Source organism: Scylla paramamosain, chromosome 21 (assembly GCF_035594125.1).
Source record: "Scylla paramamosain isolate STU-SP2022 chromosome 21, ASM3559412v1, whole genome shotgun sequence".
NCBI classification, from domain to species: domain Eukaryota; kingdom Metazoa; phylum Arthropoda; class Malacostraca; order Decapoda; family Portunidae; genus Scylla; species Scylla paramamosain.
In genome coordinates this window covers 495,001-510,979 of record NC_087171.1, presented here as the reverse complement: position 1 = coordinate 510,979, position 15,979 = coordinate 495,001, and the positions used below count along the sequence as shown (strand labels likewise).

The 15,979-nt window shown below is 38.4% G+C and overlaps 1 pseudogene; it reads right to left on the bottom strand.

The window, feature by feature from the left end:
* LOC135110836 (Y+L amino acid transporter 2-like) overlaps nucleotides 1-15,979 on the bottom strand; it is an 86,967-nt pseudogene that overhangs the window by 21,011 nt on the left and 49,977 nt on the right.

Here is a 15,979-nt window from a genome sequence, read left to right as displayed (position 1 = left end):
AGTCAATTTATCAGTAGCAGTTTCACATCGTAGGTCAGCTTATCAACGTTCAGCTGCTGCCCCATTTGAAGGCGGTTCTCTTCTTTACGGGGGAAGAGGAAGATTTCTTTTTTTTTTTTTATGTGCAGTACTTTCTTTAATCACTTGGCCAGTTTCCTTTACACGTTAAAATTAGAAGAAGAAAAAGAACAAGAACAAGAAAAACAAGAAGCAGAAGAGAACAACAACAAGAACGAGAAGAAGAAGAAGAAAAGAAGAAAAGAAGAACAAGAACAACAAGAAGAAGAACAAGAACAAGAACAAGAAGAAGAACAAGAACAAGAACAACAACAACAACAACAACAACAACAAAGGCAACCTCTCAAGTCAGCTACCGTTACTCCCCAAATCTTGAACGCATTGCTCAATCCGCCCACAACTTTCAGTCTCAGTTTTCTGGTTTCCGTCATTTCTTCAGTACGGTGCCTGCAGCTCACACGTGGCCGTCACACCATGGAACACACCTACCTATTTCCACCAATCATTTTTATCCATGAATTTGTCTAATCTTTCTCCCTAAAACTAAAATTCTTCGCAATGATGTTTTCCATGCCCTCGCTGGCCTAAACCCTCGGAAGGCTTATGGACCTGATGGGGTCCCTCCTATTGTTCTCCGAAACTGTGCCTCCGTGCTTGCACCTTGCCTAGTCAAACTCTTTCAGCTCTGTCTGTCAACATCTACCTTTCCTTCTTGGTGGAAGTTTGCCTACATTCAACCTGTTCCTAAAAAGGGTGACCGCTCTAATCCCTCAAACTACCGTCCTATTGCTTTAATTTCCTGCTTATCTAAAGTTTTTGAATCTATCCTCAACAGGAAGATTCTTAAACATCTATCACTTCACAACCTTCTATCTGATCGCCAGTATGGGTTCCGTCAAGGCCGCTCTACTGGTGATCTTCTGGCTTTCCTTACTGAGTCTTGGTCATCCTCTTTTAGAGACTTTGGTGAAACTTTTGCTGTTGCCTTGGACATATCAAAAGCCTTTGATAGAGTCTGGCATAAAGCTTTGATTTCAAAAATACCCTCCTACGGTTTCTATCCTTCTCTTTGTAACTTCATCTCAAGATTCCTTTCTGACCGTTCTATTACTACTGTGGTAGACGGTCACTGTTCTTCTCCTAAATCTATTAACAGTGGTGTTCCTCGGGGTTCTGTCCTGTCACCCACTCTCTTCTTATTATTCATTAATGATCTTCTAAACCAAACTTCTTGTCCTATCCACTCCTATGCTGATGATACCACCCTGCACTTTTCCACGTCTTTTCATAGACGTCCAACCCTTCAGGAGGTAAACATATCACGCAGGGAAGCCACAGAACGCCTGACTTCTGATCTTTCTAAAATTTCTGATTGGGGCAGAGCAAACTTGGTATTGTTCAATGCCTCAAAAACTCAATTCCTCCATCTATCAACTCGACACAATCTTCCAGACAACTATCCCCTTTTCTTCAATGACACTCAACTGTCCCCCTCTTCTACACTGAACATCCTCGGTCTGTCCTTTACTTATAATCTGAACTGGAAACTTCACATCTCATCTCTAGCTAAAACAGCTTCTATGAAGTTAGGTGTTCTGAGACGTCTCCGCCAGTTTTTCTCACCCCCCAGCTGCTAACTCTGTACAAGGGCCTTATCCGTCCATGTATGGAGTATGCTTCACATGTCTGGGGGGCGTTCCACTCATACTGCTCTTCTAGACAGGGTGGAATCAAAAGCTTTTTGTCTCATCAACTCCTCTCCTCTAACTGACTGTCTTCAGCCCCTCTCTCACCGCCGCAATGTTGCATATCTAGCTGTCTTCTACCGCTATTTTCATGCCAACTGCTCTTCTGATCTTGCTAACTGCATGCCTCCCCTCCTTCTGCGGCCTCGCTGCACAAGACTTTCTTCTTTCTCTCACCCCTATTCTGTCCACTTCTCTAACGCAAGAGTTAACCAGTATTCTCAATCATTCATCCCTTTCTCTGGTAAACTCTGGAACTCCCTGCCTGCTTCTGTATTTCCACCTTCCTATGACTTGAATTCCTTCAAGAGGGAGGTTTCAAGACACTTATCCACCAATTTTTGACCACTGCTTTGACCCTTTTAAGGGACTGGCATTTCAGTGGGCATTTTTTTTATTAGATTTTTGTTGCCCTTGGCCAGTATCCTTCCTACATAAAAAATAAAAAAAAATAATGACTCGGCAATAACAACCTGATTACCGAGTCTATTCCATTTATCAGCCACTATCTGAGAAGCTATTCCTTCCTATCCCTATTTTAACCTTTTCGCTGCCATGGTTGTCTCTGGGTAACATTTTAACCTTTTCGCTGCCATGGTTGTCTCTGGGTAACATTTTAACCTTTTCGCTGCCATGGTTGTCTCTGGGTAACATTCGAAACAACACAGGAACATCATTTGCAAGATTATAAGGAAGATAAAAAGAATAAGACGTTTATTTTCTATTTTCTATGCTATAAAACAAACTGATACACTGTAGTACAAAAAATGTCTTAAAATTGATAAGAGATTATGGGAAAAAATGTCTAGCACTGAAAGGGTTAAGTCTATCAAACCCATTATTTCTTATCCTTTCCTTTTTTTTTATGTAAAGGGTAACAAAAGGTTATAAAAAAAGCCCACTGACGGTACCAATTCGCATAGACTACAGTTAAGAAAGGATCATTCAGGATGGTTCTGCTTTTATTTATTATTTAAATATTTATTTTAAGTAATTTTATCTTACTTGATCTCTTGTTCGTCTTCATTTTATTTATTTATTTTTTTCATGACAAGATCTTTTAGCTCTTCCGTCAATAATCTTTTCTTATTGTTTTTTTCTAGAAGGTTTCTGAGTCTTTTTTTTTCTTTTTAATAAATAATTTTACCATTATTAATTTTTCGCTCTCCTTTATTTTTTTTCATTCTTCCCTAGTAAGATCTTTCTTATTTTTAAGGTTTCTGATTATATATATATATATATATATATATATATATATATATATATATATATATATATATATAGAGAGAGAGAGAGAGAGAGAGAGAGAGAGAGAGAGAGAGAGAGAGAGAGAGAGAGAGAGAGAGAGAGAGAGAGAGAGAGAGAGAGAGAGAGAGAGAGAGAGAGAGAGCTTAATCTTACCTAATTCTTTATTTCTTTATTCTTTCTTGGAAAGGCGTTTTAGCTTTTCTATCAAATTTCTCTTCTTATTGGTTCTTTTAGGGAGTTTGATTTTTTTTTTTTCCATAAATAATTTAATCTTTATTAATTCTTCACTCTATTTCATTATTCCTTCCTTAACTTGTTTTGCGGTAATATAAACGGTTTCTTTTTTCTTTTATTTTTTATTGACGAAGATTATATATTCCTTCCTATTACACTCACGCTCCTTCTTTAATTTTCGTAATCATATTTACTGCTGTGTTACTGAGAACCGAGTAATTTCACATTCTATTCGTATTGAGTTCGTTACCTATTTTATTTATTTATTTATCTATTTATTTATTTCGTTTCCGTGTGTAACATTTCTTTTCAAACACTGAGAAATCGATCTGAAGAGTCGAGCGAGGAGAAGCAGATGGTAATGGAATCCCCCCCTAAAAATAATGCACTCAAGATACACACAACCCGTTACCAGGTGCGCCAAAAGTGATCTCCGAGACCCAAGTGGAGCTGAGTGGAAGACCTCCCTGTATGTTGCAATATTTCCCTCTACCTTTGATTGGAATCTTGCAGAAGAAAGGCTTCTCTGGTAAACTCTGGAACTCCCTGCCTACTTCTGTATTTCCACCTTCCTATGACTTGATTTCCATCGAGAGAGGTTTCAAGACACTTGTACTTCAATTTTTGACTACCGCTTCTGACCCTGTTCTGGGACTGACATCTCAGTGGGCTTTTTTTTTTTTTTTTTATTGGATTTTTGGTCCCCTTGGCCAGTGCACTAGAGTCGGGTGAGGTACCAGTAATGTGGAGGCAGGCTAATGTAGTACGCATCTTTAAGAAAGGAGATAAAACTTTAGCGTCTAATTATAGACCTGTCAGTTTAACTTCAGTTGTAGGTAAAATGTTAGAGTCAATAATAGCGAGGAACATTAGGGAACATTTAGACAAACATAACTTGATAAATCAGTCACAGCATGGCTTCACGAAGGGGAAGTCTTGCCTGACAAACTTGTTAAGTTTTTACAGTAAGGTGTACGAGGCAGTAGATAATGGTGATAGTTATGATATCTTATATCTGGACTTTAGTAAAGCATTTGACAAGGTGCCCCATCAAAGGCTCCTGAGAAAGGTTAGGGCGCACGGGATAGATGGGAAGGTGTTAGGTTGGATAGGGTCATGGCTTGGTAACAGGCGACAGAGAGTGGTAATAAACGGCTCGAAATCCGAGTGGGGTCATGTAATTAGTGGGGTGCCACAGGGATCAGTATTAGGGCCATTGTTATTTCTAATATATATATATCAATGACTTGGATAGTGGAATTAGCAGTGATGTTAGTAAATTTGCGGATGACACAGATAGGTAGATTAATTAGGTCAGAATCGGATGCCATCGCCTTGCAGGCACACTTAGATAGAATGAATGAATGGACGGATAGATGGCAAATGCAATTTAATATCAATAAATGCAAAGTGCTTAGCGTAGGTAGAGGAAACCCACACAATAGGTACACATTAAACAACCAAACTCTGGTAGGTACAGGGTACGAGAAAGATTTAGGAGTTAAAGCTAGCTCTGAACTCCGTCTAGGGAAACAATGCATAGAAGCCAGAAACAAGGAGAATGACTAAAAGGATACAGGGGATGAGGAGTATTCCTTACGAGGCGGGGTTGAAGCTGTTAAATTTACATTCTTTAGAGAGACGTAGGTTAAGAGGGGACCTGATAGAAGTCTTTAAGTGGTATAAGGGTTATAACAAGGGAGATGTAAGCAAAATTCTTAGGATCAGCAACCAGGGTAGAACAAGAAATAACGGGTTCAAGCTTGAAAAATTTAGGTTTAGGAAGGAGATAGGAAAAAAAAATTGGTTCTCAAATAGAGTGGTAGATGAGTGGAACGGACTCAGTAATCATGTAGTTAGTGCTAGGACACTAGAGAGCTTTATGAGAAGATTAGACAAGTTTATGGATGGGGATAACAGATGGAAATAGGTGGGTGTGTTTCATACAGGGACTGCCACGTGTAAGCCTGGTCGCTTCTTGCAGCTTCCCTTATTTCTTATGCTCTTATGTTTCTTATGTTCTTACATTCAGGTGAATACTTTTCTGACTGTACTCGAGTGATAGTCAAGCTGAGTGCGTAGTGCCTCCTAGGGAGCATGTATTCTATCCAAGGGTCCCTGGAAGTAGTGGGGTGCGAGGAGTGGTAAGGGCATGGCATGGGCAGAGCATACGTGTGCATTGTACAATCAAAGATCTTTTAGGGAAGAAAATTATAAGTATGCAAGAAATCAATTTAATGAAGATTGAAGTATTTATAAATCTATGTATTATATTAGTAGGAATATTTCACTGTGACGCAACTCGTGCTTCACGGTTTCGAGACATGGCATTTTGTTCTGTTACACATTTAACACGGACATAACATTAAGAACCGAGAAGCTATTCTCTTTGTTTTAGAATAGAGATGTAATACTTTTATTTACGTATTGTCAGTCTTCAGTCAAGAAAAAAAGGTCAAATATTCATGCAATTATTTTGTAACTGATCATCCGAGGAGTGACTGTACAGGAATTTCTCAAAAATTCCTGAAAGGGTGCATCAACTTCGTTGGCCAAGGTTAAACAACACTGCTATGCTCTACTGGGACTCACATTATATATATATATATATATATATATATATATATATATATATATATATATATATATATATATATATATATATATATATATATATATATATATATATATATATATATATATATATATATATAGAGAGAGAGAGAGAGAGAGAGAGAGAGAGAGAGAGAGAGAGAGAGAGAGAGAGAGAGAGAGAGAGAGAGAGAGAGAGAGAGAGAGAGAGAGAGAGAGAGAGAGAGAGAGAGAGGGTGTCGTTAGGAGCAACAGCGTGGTAGTAATACTTCTAACTTGGCATCTCATCACATCCCCTACGCAACAGTCTTTTCTTAGCGTGCAAAAGGGATTCAAAACACACGCTGGTGGTTCCTCTTGTGGCGTGGCAGTACACACACACACACACACACACACACACACACACACACACACACACACACACACACACACACACACACGTACCAATTTTTAACACCTGTGCTGATGATAACAGTGAATCCCAATAACCGTTTCACTCTTGCTACCACTCTCCGCCTCTCGAAAACAATGCATGAAAGAAAGGCGTGTATTCAGAAACACTGCTCTCACACCGCGACTATTTTTCCAAGGCCACATAAATGATTAAACGGGTTCTCACGAGTGTTTCTCCGGTTTATAATGTAGAAATATTGTTAAAATGTCACCAGAATCACAGAAACTTAAACTTAAATAACATATACTAGAGCCTTTTGAATGTAGTGGAGATGCATGCGAGAAGGATTTCAGAATCTCGGCCACAGTTCGTTGGTTGTGTTTTTAAGTTGGTGCTGTCTAGGTATCTATGTTTTTTTTTTTGCTTTCGTTTTTTTTTTTTTTTTTGCTTAATTTTCATTTACTTATTTATTTGTTTATTTCATTTTTTTGGGTGTGTGGTGGCAGTGGTAGTCTTTTTGATGTTGTTGTTGTCTTTATGAAGGTATGGATGAGGAAAAGTAGAAAAAAATAAATATATTGTCCATTCTTGACACTACTATAACAACAAAACACTATTACTGCAACAATTACTACTACTACTACTACTACTACTACTATTACTCCCACTTATATCAATACCTGAACCATTACGAATGAAAACGACGAGTATAACTACCACTGCTGATCTGACGACGACAAGAACAAAAACTAGAACTTCCACTGCAACAACTACTACTTCTGCAACAACAACAATTACCACTGTTATCACCACCACCACCACCACCACTACCACCACCGCAGAACATCACGCAACACACACACACACACACACACACAGAGGATGTACTCCGATAAAAAGTCTGTGTTTACCAGCTGCTAAGAAGAGCCAGAACACACCTCTCTTTGCCTCCCACTAGCTGATTCCTGCCGCGTGCTGAGGGAGCGGGAAGCTGGTGGTGGTGGTGGTGGTGATGGGGTTGAGTAGGCTATGGCCCTTAATCCGAAACACTTTGCTCTCTCACCACGACTGTTTTCAAAGGTCACACAGATGATTAGTCGGGTTCCTCAATACTGTTTCTTCTGTTAATTACAATGTATGAATCCTGTTAATCTGTCACTAGAACCAAGAAAACTAGAACCAAAGAAAAACTCGTCTGCCTTCAACTGTTAAAAAGCCTTTGGAATGTAGTGGAAATTCGACGCAAGTTTCCATTATTTAGTCCTATCGTTTTATCATTCTAGTGTATTTGTATGCATTTTTTTTTTTCCCTATACATATATTATTATTATTATTATTATTATTATTATTATTATTATTATTATTATTATTATTATTATTATTATTATTTTTATTTATTTATTTATTTTTTATTTATTTTATTATTTTTTTTTGCTTACATATATCGAATTAAGGGGAAAGATACATGAACTTTAAGTCCTAAAAGTTCGCGCTGTCTGCTTGAGTTTTGGATGTGTAAGATTATCCTTGCATGCAGATCTTGAATTACTACTGGTGGTGGTGGTGGTGGTACTACTACTACTACTACTACTACTACTACTACTACTGTACTAACAACAACAACAACAACAACAACAACAATGCTAATGACACGTTATAGCTACAATGCATAAAACCAGACAGACCCTCATAAATACAATACACTAGTGATGAACTATTGATATATGAGCAATTATATACAATGAGTACCTACATATACGAGTAATTGTTTATAAGATACCTGTACACTGACGACTTATGCGAAGTATACAGGTTTGATTGGTTAGCGTATTGTTAGGCTTGGTTCATGCGAGAAATATATTTTTGTCATATTACGTTGAGTCTTTTGGATAATGGTCATGGCTACATATGCATGGTACATATGCATATACATGGTACAGAAACGACAACAAACTCCACTCTCTCACCACAAGTATTTTCAACAGCCACAGAGATGATCAGCCGGGCTCTCAAGTTTTTCTCCTTTTAACAAAGTAGAAATCTCTTCTCGTGTATTTTCTCTACGTATTATTATTATTATTTTTTTTTTCCCCTCTCGCAATACAGGTTTGTCTTGTTATTCTTTAAGTCACTTGGTAATGTTATACAGAGTGTGTTGTTTGCACTGAAACGATATGCAGTATTCTCTCTCTCTCTCTCTCTCTCTCTCTCTCTCTCTCTCTCTCTCTCTCTCTCTCTCTCTCTCTCTCTCTCTCTCCTCTTTTTTTTTTTGTATTTTTGCTTCATAGTTTTTATTCTGTAATTAGTATACCTAATTTTCTTTCACTCCAGCTTTTGTCTCTCTCTCTCTCTCTCTCTCTCTCTCTCTCTCTCTCTCTCTCTCTCTCTCTCTCTCTCTCTCTCTCTCTCTCTCTCTCTCTCTCTACTCCACTATCTTTGACTCAGGTGTCCCAAGTAATGCTCTGTGCAGGTGTTCTCAGCCAGGCGGTGACGAAAGATGCAGGAACCACATGCGGAACACTCAGGTATTCAAGAATAAAATGAACACACACACACACATACACACTCTCTCTCTCTCTCTCTCTCTCTCTCTCTCTCTCTCTCTCTCTCTCTCTCTCTCTCTCTCTCTCTCTCTCTCTCTTCTTTTTTTTTTGTATTTTCGCTTCATACTTTTTATTTCGTAATTAGTATGTCTAATTTCCTTTCACTCCAGCTTTTGTTTTCCTTTTTTTTCATTGTTTTATTTTTCTAATGTAGCGGGGCATCAACATATAAATTGAGAAAATTCTTTTATTACGAGAATCTATTTTTTTTTTACCTGTCTTTCTTTACTGCATCATTATAATGCTGACATAAACTACGGCAAAGAAACGAGTAAATGAAAGAATAAATGAAAGAAAGGAAAAGATTGAATGAACGAACGAACAAAAGGATCTACTGATTTTAATGTGTCACAGTGAATGAATGAAAGAATAAATGCATGAACGAACGAACGAAAGAATGAAATAATGAACGAACGTAAGAAATAATGAAAAGAAAGCCAACGAATGAATCAGTGAATGAACAAACGAAATAATAAATAAATGAATGAATGAACGAACGAACGAGCAAAAGAAAGAATGAAATAATATATGAACGTACAGAATATTGAAAAAAAAATATAAAAAGAACAAACGAATGAAAGAATTAATGAAAGAAAGAATGAATATAACGATTCTGAAAACACCACAGGAATGAGAAGAAACTGTGCATATATTCAGATGAAGGAAGCTATGTGCAATATTAATGCAATAATGACTCATAACTGAAACTAACGGCGCATTCCAGTACAAAATGACTCGAAGCTTCATGAACCTCTACCTCACTCCGCCTCGTGCGCCGTGAATGTGAACTTCGTGAGCTGAGGCATCGAGTACACGAGCCTGGATAGAAATTAAACAAAAAATAAAGTAAAATAAAATAATATAAGATAAACGCATGTACAAAAATGTCTGAACCATGGCGTGTATAGGAGGAGGAGTAGGAGGAGGAGGAGGAGGTGAAGCAGCAGCAGAAGAAGAAGAAGAAGAAGAAGAGAAAAGAAAAATAAAGAAAATACAATGTGTGTGTGTGTGAGAGAGAGAGAGAGAGAGAGAGAGAGAGAGAGAGAGAGAGAGAGAGAGAGAGAGAGAGAGAGAGAGAGAATAATGGTAATAACTACGATAAATCTTTAATGCACGTTTCTATTCTTATTCCTTGTGACGCAAAGAGTTCCAGTATACCAGTGTCTCGTGAAGGCCTGTATCACTAACACTGCTGGACTCTTGTAAGGATTATTTTCAAAGGCTACAGAAGTAATTAAACGGGTTCTCATGATGTTTTCTCCTACTGATGATGTTAACCCATTCACTGCGATACACGGCACATACAGTACTAACAGCAATATATAGACTCTTTATAAGTGTAGACAAGAAAGAAAAGGCACAAAAAGAATAGATTTTGCAATTTCTACTCAGTAAAATGTTTGCAGGTGGTGGTACAACAAGAAAAGGTATCTCTGATTGCTTTGTGATTAAAGAAAGACGTGTCAGGTAGCAGTGAAAGGGTTAAACTATACCTAGAATAATAAAAACATTTTAAAACTGGAGAATTTCCACAAGAGGCTTGAAACATAATCGAAGTTATGACGATAAAACGTCTGCGAATACTGATATTTGTGTGATGGCTGCGTCCCGTGACAGAAGACAAAAAAAAAAAAAAACTATAGCGAAAATTCAAACCAAGACTTAAATATAATAGTAGTGTTATGATACAGTTGGGAATACAGTGTGAACAAGTGTAAGGTTAAAAAAATGTACTCACTTTTCAGATCTCAGGCGTGTAATTTCCCGTGGCGTGAGACGGGAGCTGCCTGCAGGGAGAGAGAGAAAAAGGTTGTGGTCAGGTGTGCTCTTCCAATACGAGGACATAAACATTCTATTTTTCATATTTGTTAGAAGAAATTTACATGATTATCTATCTATTTATGTTGAAGGAGATTAAGATTCTGTGCGCTTCATTACCAAAGGGAACTGATCACACGCATAGGCTACATCCCTGTAAGTACCTAATGTAGTGAACATCGCACGTACTGTTTGTCTCGTGCATTCTAGAGTACCGTATCTACTGCGGTAGTAAAACAATATAGATGATAAATATAGAAATAAGTAACCAAACTAAATAAGGTAACAAATAAAAATAAATGAAACCTAAAAAATAATGAAAAAAAAAAAAAAATCAGTGTGGGTCTGCTTCCTGCTACACACGTCCCACCAAAGCCAATTCTTTCTCTCACAGGCAAATCATCACCGCCACCACACTCAAGACTACAGTATGTGTGTACCCAAGGTCGCGTATTGTAATGCCACAGACAGCGAAACTCCGGTGTGCTGCGCGTGACTGATATTCAAAGGCGCCTCAAGAACGGGGACGGCTTTGTTAACTCGTACTTGTTTCGATGTTGTAAATTTTTCCAAGGCCAAATTCTTCCACGGCCTTCATTACTGCCGCTTGAGCAAGAGTAGAGTAGAGTAGTGACGCGTTTGGAAGGAGCAGCGCAGTTTAATATTCCGTAGCAAGGACTGTGTTGTTTTCATATCTAAAGTACAGTGTTTTCCGTCATGTAAGGCGCGTGAACAGAAGGTGTATGAGCATATGGTGCGTGAGAATTTAAGCAGTTCCAATCTGGGCGGAAAACTAAAGAAAAAAATTATAAGTACCGTCTTTTCCGTTATATAAGGCACGTGAGCATAAGGCGCATTAGCATATAAGGTCCAATTTATACAATTCAAAACTGGGAGGAAAAACAAAATAAAACAAAATAATGGAAAAGAAAAGATAAAGGTAATCTCAGACCCCGCAGCTAAATGCCTCACACTTCCGCCGCTCCGCCCACGCACTGCTACAGGGCACTACATCCCTAACTGTTCATGTCCCCCTTATAAAAATTTTCACGCACAGGAAGCATGAAAATTTAGACTGACGCCCTCTGATGCTTCGCTGCGGGTTCTGTTACATTTAATGGTTTCCAGACGTGAGGTTGCCCAAAGTAATGACGTCAAATTCTACAAAAAAAGAAAAAGAAAGAAAAAGAAAGAAAGAAAGAAAAAATGTATCTGAAAACAAATAAATAACAGTATATCATAAATTACCTCCACATGACACACCACAGTTCATTCTTGGCCTCTGCGGAACTCTCAACAGAAAGCAGCCCATTAGTCCACATTCTTATATTCAATTTATCAACATGAAATTCAGTGGACTTTCTGACATCACTAGTTATTATTCTATTAGTACAGGGTAAAAAGTACAAATTTATGGTTGGCAGCTACACACACGCCAGGAGAGAGAGAGAGAGAGAGAGAGAGAGAGAGAGAGAGAGAGAGAGAGAGAGAGAGAGAGAGAGAGAGAGAGAGAGAGAGAGAGAGTTTCAAGGAATGAAGTAAAAATTACCAAACTTTATTCCCCAAAATAAAAACAAACATTGTATAATGTGCACAATGAAGTATTCATTAAAATATAATGATAATAATGATTGTTGACTATAATGTAATGTCATAATTGCAAGTGTCTCTCTTCTCATACACTGCAACTATCAACGTATCTGACATTTTTGTTTCCTGTATATCATTTATTCACTTATTTAAAAAAAACATTTACGTTCTAACTTATATACATTTTCTCTAATATAATCACATACATATATATTAACCCTTAAGTGGGAAGAATGTTATCATTCTCCTCATCACAGAACATGGAGAAAAATCAACAAAGATATATGCAGGTATACATCTCTGAACATTCTGCATATACTGTACATAAAAATAGAAGCTTCCAAGAATATTGTCTCCCTTATCACCATACCAAGCAGTCTTTTTACACAAAAAGAAAAAAAAAAAGAAATACGAAGAGATAAAGAAAAACACACACACACACACACACACACACACACACACACACACACACACACACACACACACTCCCATCAAAATGTCGTTGCTCTTCCCGTCAATGAAGATAGCGCGCGGAACTCACTGACTGCCCGGGAACAATGCGGCCGTGGAAAAATACGTGGATGAGAGATGCCTTAAAAATAATAACCTGAGAAGCTGTGTGTGTGTGTGTGTGTGTATGTGTGTGTGTGTGTGTGTGTGTGTGTGTGTGTGTGTGTCTGTGTGTGTGTGTGTGTGTGTGTGTGTGTCCTACAACAGGGAAGAAGGATAACAATGGGGAAGTTTTCATAGAGTTTATTGGTATGTATAGAACGTTTGAGATTTATTAGTTTATTCCGCTGATATCGTCCATTGGTAAAAGATTGTTAGTTTAATATTTGCTTGAATCTTTACACACTCCGATGGTTCAGCTAATTAACTGGCAATGACTTCTGGATCGAGTGCTGTTTGATACTGTTACTCTCTCTCTCTCTCTCTCTCTCTCTCTCTCTCTCTCTCTCTCTCTCTCTCTCTCTCCTTCATCATCGTCTTTGTCTTCCTCTCCCTATCTTTCCTAGTCATCCCCACCTCTTTCTCTCTCTGTCCCACTATTTCTGCATCTCCAGTCCTATTTCCCTTCTGACAAAAAACCCACGAAAGCTCACCAACATTTTCTTCACTATATGTATAAACTCACCGGAGAAATACACATTCGAAATACACTAACAATAAAAAAAAAACATTCGCATATTCTGAAGTCCGTAACAGTTTCTGAACTTTTGGGCGAAACAAAAAGATCAAGAGAGACTTTATGGTTCGGGAACACTCGTATTAAAAAGTTCCCGTTTGGCGGTAAGGTTATTTCTTGAGCACAGCAACAACGATACCTTGGCGGGGTTGGGGCCGTGGTGGTGGTGGTGGTGCGACAGTGAGCGATGAATGGGAGGTCAGGAGGCTGCACGCGGAAGAAAATGAGTCTGGTGAGAATCTTGGCTCTCAGATTGTTGTTTATGGTTTTAAATAAATTCCCAAACTCTCTCTCTCTTTCTCTCTCTCTCTCTCTCTCTCTCTCTCTCTCTCTCTCTCTCTCTCTCTCTCTCTCTCTCATTCCGTTTTCCTTTGTTACTTCATGTTGAGAGCGATGAGCCAGGCCAATTATAGGATGCAAAGACTGCACAGGAAATACTTGAGGTAGAAGTTTGAGAGTGGGCAGCCTTGCAGAGAAGACTTGCGAGGATCAGCCACAGACAAGGCACCGGAAAGCTTCAGAAGAGGGAATGCTGCCACTGTATTCCCTTCACTGTCCTCTGGTTACTTTGTCTCAAAACGTCCTGTATTTGATCTCCTTGTCTCCCTCAGAACACCAGATACTCTTTTCTTCAACGTCTGCGCGTCAGATCTCGACTAATTGTAATACTTTTAACGAGAGTTATTAGGGTTTTCAATGGCATCCTCATGTTTCCAGTGATAGTTTAACAAGGTTTCTGCATCATCAATATAGAGATTGCGCATAAGAATCTGAACAATTATCTTGCACTTGAGAGAACGTCACAGTGCCAACACAACAGGCAATGACGTCATCAGTGACCTGCTGCCGGAGCGTGCTGGGTACGTGTCGATGGGTTTTGGTGCACAGTTTAGTCTTACGCTTCTCGATGCACATCAACATAATCAACATCTATATAACGTCCACACGGATGGTGATGAGGATAACTAAACACATCGGCTCATATTTGTGACCTCGGTGTGTTCATTAATTCAGGCAATTTTAATAGACATTTATATAAACAAGTACATCATTTTTGCTGAGCGATCGGCTCTCGTGGAACAAAACTCACTATACCTGCGATTTTCCGTTCACTTCTGAAATCATAAGATAATATTCTGAAGTGCCTCGGTGTCTTTTCTCACAGACTTGTAATGAGCTGTGGTGGAATTAAGAATTTTTTTTTTTTTTTTTTTGATGATTTTAGTGACAGATTAATAAGAATTCTGCATCATCAATATGATAAAACATTAGAAATCGGGAAATCATGCCTGTGGCATTTACAATAGTCCTTATAGGAGAACATAACGCTTACAAATACAAGAATTCGTGTCATCAGACTTACAATTTTCATTTTTTATTTTTTTTTTGTATTTCATATATACACACATCATCATTATCTTGGTTTTTATTTGACTTTTAATCTTAAGTCAAAATTTTCTTTTCCCTTTATTAAGTTTTTATTGATTTTTAGTAATGTAGACCGTGATATTTGTTATTAGTATGGGTAAGCAGTGAGTGTAACACTCCTCTACTTGTACTCACGACTGACAACAACACGTCAAAAGAGTTCACACTCACTGGATCGCGGCTTGTAAATATGTATGAGAATGATTGACCTTATAATGAAGTGACTCAGTGTCCCAATCAGTGGTGCAGTAACATCTAACGTCACTCACGTCATTCCCACCACGGATGGTACAAATTACTTCCACGCTGATTAACTCTCAGGCTGCTGTGACTTTTCCTTAACCTTAATACAATTTTGTAGCGCAGGCTTGAAGTGTAATTACTGAAGATAAGTGAAAAAAAAAAAGTGGGCCCAAGGAGTTTAAACTTTTCAGCGCTTATAGTTCCAGTTTTTAGACCAATAAAATAACATGAGATTGATGAAATAAAGAAATTAGCTAATTAAAGTGGTCTTTTTTTCGATTTTTCTATTGCTGATACTTCTTGACAACGGCATTGAGCGTTTGTCTCTGTTAGGTAGCCTTTCTTTTACCCATTTTGTTTGGCCTTGGTCGTTGTCTCTAATAAAAACACTCACTACCTATCGGTCAGAATGGTCAACAGAAATACGTGGAACAACGTAAGACCAGACTCACCTCGCACTGCCCCTTAAGTTACTGGAATACCTAGGCAGGAATACACAGGCGAGTGATTTTCATAAACTTTAGTGAAGATGACTGGCTTTCTGCTCCTTTGCGGCGGCGATTAGGTAATGGAAGGACGGCGAGCCCCGGCGAGCCAGCGTCTCTTCACTGCCAGCCACCACCATAAGCCATAAGTCATGGGCTGTTCCCGAGGACTTGTTTTGTAGCGGTGGAGGCTGCACGGCCATCTCTGCGTGTGTGTTGTTGTTGTTTCTGATATAGTGGTGGTGGCAGGAGTAGTAGTAGTGGTAGGAGCAGTAGTAGTAGTAGTAGTAGTAGTAGTAGTAGTGGTAGTAGTAGCTGCTGCTGTTGTTGTTGTTGTTGTTACTAAAGGAACTGTTGTTGTTGGTATTTCCCTTTTTGTTACATGTGGAGGTCAA